This window comes from Cyprinodon variegatus, unplaced genomic scaffold, assembly GCF_000732505.1.
Source record: "Cyprinodon variegatus isolate N-32 unplaced genomic scaffold, C_variegatus-1.0 Scaffold26, whole genome shotgun sequence".
Classification (NCBI taxonomy): domain Eukaryota; kingdom Metazoa; phylum Chordata; class Actinopteri; order Cyprinodontiformes; family Cyprinodontidae; genus Cyprinodon; species Cyprinodon variegatus.
The window spans coordinates 1,131,853-1,138,083 of NW_015150479.1; the positions used below are offsets into that span (position 1 = coordinate 1,131,853).

General features: G+C 36.2%; 1 protein-coding gene across 2 annotated transcripts in view; it reads left to right on the top strand.

The window, feature by feature from the left end:
• The window catches only part of pde4d (phosphodiesterase 4D), a 274,671-nt gene that overhangs the window by 53,134 nt on the left and 215,306 nt on the right, over positions 1–6,231 (top strand). The window lies entirely within an intron of this gene.

A 6,231-nucleotide genomic window follows, 5' to 3' on the forward strand; every position in this document is an offset into this window, starting at 1 on the left:
ACATAGGCCAATCAGCTAACCAGTATTTTCGCCCCTTCCCAAAATTACTTCAACGGAAGGTTTCCAGATGGATATGCGGAGCAAATCCATCTGGCGAAGTCAGGTTAGCAGTATGTACATAAACCTAAAAACACTACATAAATTTTACTCAAAATGTAGCCATTTGAAACACACGCACAATGCATGTGCACTGTAGCTCACAGCAGGTCTGATTATGCTCCGAGTCCAGACGTTACAGGATCACACACAGAGCAGAAGGTAGTCCCGACAACAGCCATTTTAGCAGGGTGCAACAGTACTGCTAAAGCCTGCTCTCAGCTCATGGAACTGATATATGCCCTGAGCTTGGCATACCCTCCCACTTTGCACTACCCTTTTGAAATCTTCCAAAAACTTTTCCTTGATTTGGATGGATTTAAACTGTCCCCAAAACTAAACACCCTGAAGTTGAAGTTGCTTTCCTAAAGTTGAAGTTGCTTTCCTAAATGCATTCATGACTTTGTCATCTTAGGGTAGGAAAATGTGGCATCGAATGGCAAGAATTAGCATTGTGTTCCAGTTAATCTTATAGTGGAAAGTTGCCTGCCATTAATGTTTTATATTTTTTACCACATAGGCTATATGTTATTTGGCAAAAAATAACAGATACCTCTATTCAAATACTGTATCTAGTAGAGATTTTATTCTTCATGGAGAATGGTTAGACAGTTTAAGCTGTTAATTTTTAATTGTGTTAATTTTGTTCATTAATGTTGTAATTGGATTCTTAAAAGTCCACTAGTCTGGACGACTGGTTTAAATGTTGAAATACTATACTACTAAAATAGTAGTATAGTATTTGTTGTTTACATACCAAGTCATGCCAACCTTATCGTTTTTTCGGTAAAAATTCTAATGCAGTACAACATAATGCACTTTTACTATTAATGCTATATTTGTACATGCTTTATTTAATTTAAATAGAGGAATAGACAATCTTTACACCACTGCTCAAAGTTTAAGTGGCTTTTTCTTTTCTGACCCTTGCCCAAGAGTTGTTTTGAGCATTTTTGTGTAAGTTAGATATTCTTGATCCTAAATATGAGTATATTTCTGTAACAAATATTAAAACTTCCAGTTAGACTGTCAAATTTCTGGCTGGCCCATGAAAGATTGGGCAATTTAATATAGTATTTACTTCTTTGTTAAACTGTTTTAAATGAAAAATAGACTGTGTATATTAATTGTATAGACTATTGGTTCAATTTATTTGTTAACATTTATCAAAAGAAAACTGGCAATGATAACCTAATATTAGTGAGTAATGTAACATAATGCAACAAAGTAAATCAATATGTCGTGCAAAAGAAAAGAATTAATATCTACTTAAGTACTTCATAACAGCAAATACTACAGGGATATAAGATTTACTTAAAATTTTGAGCAAAATGCTGTTTTTGCTTAGGAAAAACAAGTATACTTTACTTTTATTTCATAAAATTTAATAAAATTTGATTTAATTTAAATAAATCTATCTTAAAACTTGGATTTAATTAAGTAAATGTTACTTCATATCTTCACAACTGTTATGTCTTATGGAAAGTAAAATCCACTTGATACTGGCAAGTGAGTGTTACTTGATATTGCATCATTAACATTTTAAAATTATTTTGGTGCAATTACTTACAATATATTTTTAAGTAAATCTTATGAGTTTTTCAGTGTACTTGTAATCTCCATCCTGGTGTATATACTGTAATATATAGTATTATAAGGTTGTCTTATGTAAATTGCAGAGTGAAGGACAGGATGTTTAGGAGTAATCCATTCTTTATGTTTTTAATCTAAATGTGTTATATATAAGATGAATAAATCTCTTTCTTAGGAGCCATTACTGATTCATAGCACCCTTATCTACAGCATGTATATTTCAAGACTAATGATCTCCTGCATTCAAACCTGCAGCAGAGACGGACTAAACAAATATCATGAAACTGACTCATTGTTATGATGTAAGCATCTAGAGAGTAATTGTGATACCTACAGGTGAGAACTGAAACCAAAGACCTCCTATAATGAAGATAAACACTACCCACTTTGCAGACATACATGGTGCTGTCAGACTCCCTAGAAATGGAGCAATGATGTAACTGAACAAAATCTGCTGCTGACTGTTTGAACTGTACCGCTTGCACCTTGTGTTAGGATTGCTAATGTTCAGCATTAAAAAGACACAACTTCGACTCACTAAAAGTATCCATGATGTTGTGGTACTCATCCATGAAAAAAAGATGTGAAGAGAATCTAAATGTTAATGATCGACCCACCTCTTAACGAGAAATCAGTTTCCGTTCATGCAGAACAATGACTGTGTAGTTTGCAGCAAGATTAATGGCGCACGGTCAGCTTCAATTTATCATGCTGTCCCACCACTACAGCTTGTACGTGTTTGCAGGTGTATTGAAGTTTGTCCTGAATCCTGGGAGATAAGGTTTGAGCCAATTAATTGCTAATTAACTTTGTGGTTTCCCAGAAGGACGGTACATCTCAACATTGACATGATATTGAACTTCAATGGACTGCCCACCATTGATTTGGGTCACCTTACTGCTGATCCTAAGAACATTAAAGAGGAAGTAAAACAGCAAATTACAGTCATGTCCTACAATACAGGTGGGCTAGATGGTTTGAATTAACTCTAGCAGCATAACATCAAGTTTTGTAGATGCCTGCTAATAACTAATTTATTAAGGTATATTGAAGCAGGGAACTGATTAAAGCAGCTATTAAACTTTAAGGCTGCTGTCCAGAAATGTTAAGATGTATTTCTGCCTCAACACACCTGAAACATACAATTGAGCTATTAGAAGGACTTTAGTAAATGAGGATGCTATTAAGTACTTAATGCAAGCGTGTTGGACATGGGACCATGGTTGCAGGTAACTGGCTGTAGACAGCTGATGTTTTACACCACAGATCTAAACGCTTCCATTGGGGCAGTTTGAGTTTCTGCCTTCTTTGTCTTTGTTCAGGTTTTAACTGTATTTCTTGCAGGACTGTACTGTATTTAGCTCCAATAATTTTCACATCAAACTTTTCTTCAATGATCAGAAGCATCCCCACAGGATGATGATGATGAATGGTGTGTTTAGGCTGATGTTTGGTTATAGTTTTCTGCCTCACATAGAAGTTTGTATGTTGGTCAAAATTCAAGTTATGGGCCTTGTCTCATCGAATCATAGAACCTTTTTTCACATATTTGCTGTACGTGACTAGGCTTGTCCTTCCAAACAACACCATCAAGGTTTTTCCTAACCAAAAGCCATGGGTAGACAGTACAGTGCGGCCCCTTTTACAAACTCAGGATGTACAAGTAACACTTTGAGGAGCACTTCAGTGACAACAACCCATGGAATGTGGAGAGGCATCAGGGCCATCACGGATTATAAGTGCATGAACAAGTGGCTCAGCAATAGCCCGGCTCTGCCTGACACCTTATGCAGCTTCTTGGGATGCTTCTACTATGCAATCAGCAGATGGGCTGAAAATCCGCCTCAGCTGGATGTTGGCCAAGTGACCTCCATCATGAGAAAGATAATAACAAGGCTTCATGTCCAGAGATGAAGTCAGGGCAGATGCCAAATAGGTGCTGACAAACCTTAAGGGGCCTGGACGTTGTAAACCCCTTACTGTAGGTTTCCATGGTCTCTGTCTGCCTGAAGTCCTCCACAATGTTCCTTTACTACAAAAATCAACCATCAATAAAGAACATCCAATCCGTCATCTGTCTCAGTGATCACTGTCCACAGTCAACATGAAGTGCTTATTCTCCAGCATGTCACAGGAGATGTTAGCTGCCATTGGCCAGAGCTGGACTCAGTTTATACTGTACAAGTCCAGAAGAGGGCCATACTCATCGACTCAGATAACACCAACCAGGGCGGGGCTCCATTTGTCCCAACTTATTGAGGAAAGCCCTTCAGGAACATTAAATACATAACAAATCAATTAGGAATAGTTTCTTTCCCATACCATGGAAGGTAATTACTCCTTCTGCTGGCGGACACTCACACCCCATCTCATCTTCACATGACTCAATACGCAAAAGAACACAACAGGATCACACACTCATAGCCCTGCTGAGAGTTAGATAAACCACAAGCTCAGTTTAGACTACACTACACCAAATGCTACACATCTATGTTTATACTGTAATTTTCTTCCAGGGATTTAAGAAAGGATTTTTCCTATTCAACCCTTTTTGTTTTTCTTCTTGAGAGGGTGATGAGTCAAAAGTACTTACATACTTTAATGAAGTAAAACTACTTTTTGGAAAAATAAGTAGCACTAATTGAACTTGTTTGCCTAAGATTTTTAAATTACAGGTTATACATTGTACTTGAGTTAAAAAGTAAAATTAAGCTTTGGATTTTCAGAAATAGAAAACAAGTAAAAAAAAACTATAGTTAGTTTATTTTGCAAAGAAGAATAAATCAAATACACAGATAAGGAGTTTAAAGGAAATTGTAGTCCAGTATTCCAGTCCAGCCTTTCTGCATTTTAAAAATTTGTTTGCAGAGAGACCATAAAAAGTACCGACTTTTTCTTGTTTGATTCCAAATCTAAAATTTCATACATGATAATATACATTAAACTGAACAGCATTCCTGCATAAGCAGCCGAATACTTTTAGATTTTTTCGAAACAAAACATTTCAAATACAAATGAAATAGAACTTGAAACATAATTAACATGCATATAAACTAGTAAAGTGGGAATAGAGGAGGAATGTCTTCTGTCTCAGGATCTGATCCATCTGAAATGTTTCCCAGCTCCTTGTCCTTATCCATGTCGTTATAAGTCTTTTTCTATAAACTAACTCGGCTCCAATTGGACAGATTCAGTATGCACCTTTAATATTTCATCTGTTTTATTGAGCCAGTTACATCATGTAATTATCAGTGTGTAGAGAAAAAACAGGCAGTTTTGTGAATGTAAACAGTAGAAAGTACATGTTTGAATTTAAATGTAGACTAAAAGTAAAAATTGTTCAGAAAAATAAATACTCAAGTAAAGAACTGACACCAAAAAGGTACTTAAGTACAGTTACAGCACAAAGTACTTCTAATTAGTTACTTGACACCTCTGTTGAGAGCTCCTCTGTAGAGTGGAAGTCATCTTTAAGGATGCTCAGTTTTTCTTTGTATATGTGCCATCTGAGCTGGTGTCTCATCAGCATGTCATTGTGGTTACATAATGACATTAAGGGCTCTTGATTCTTTCTTGAAATTGTAAACTAAGACACCCTTGTCCAGATGATTGGGTTTTGTGAGGCAAGGCTTTGCTGCAGCCATTACAGCAGCAGAATCAACTTTCCTGATAACCACTTAACGGTTTATTGACCACCCAATGTCTTTCCTCCAGGTTAACTGGCTACTGTAAAATGAGTTTCTATCCACACGTACTTGTCTAATCTTCTATGTTTGAAGTCCTCAGCTTTTCTTGCAGCTGTCTCTGCCCTCAGCTGGAGCTTTTATAAGTGGATTTAATGCTTCTATTTATCTCTTGTCTGTACAGTGTCATTTTACCTTTGAGCTTCTTCTCCTCCTTAAGTGATTCACTTTCTTATAGGGCCTTTGTCAAGTAAAATGGAGGCTAGGTGCTCTTTTTTAGGATGAGTAATTTTCTTTTTAGCTGTTCATTTTATACACACATTTTCAGGTGCTTATTCCTAAATACACAACTTGCATTTTCAGGGAACCATATCTGAGAGCCTATTGATGCATCAAAGAAACCTTTTTTTAAATGCATTTTCATACTGGGAAACTTGCTCTAGTAGCTTTCTGTCATATTTTTGTGGCTTCCTGTGAAAGAGCATAATTTAATCTGTATTGAAAATGTTTATTCAGAATTGCTTAGCTGAAAATACTGTAGGTACACCTGAGAGACTTGAAAATTGATGCGTACAGATACTTTCAGTCAAGACTGACTGAACAAAAACTATATAAACAGGAAGAACGGGCAGAAATACCAGCTACTAGTCATGTTATGCCATGTCAGAATAAATATAGACCAAAAAAAAAGCTGTAACTGCAGTGGAACAACACATACAGTACATACACCACACTTTAAGACAAAACTAAACAAATAAAACATTTTGTGTCCATAAGCTCCCCCCACCCCCACGACCAAATGTAGTGTTATTAAACTCTTGTTTAAGGCAAGGCAAATTTATTTGTATAGCACAATTCA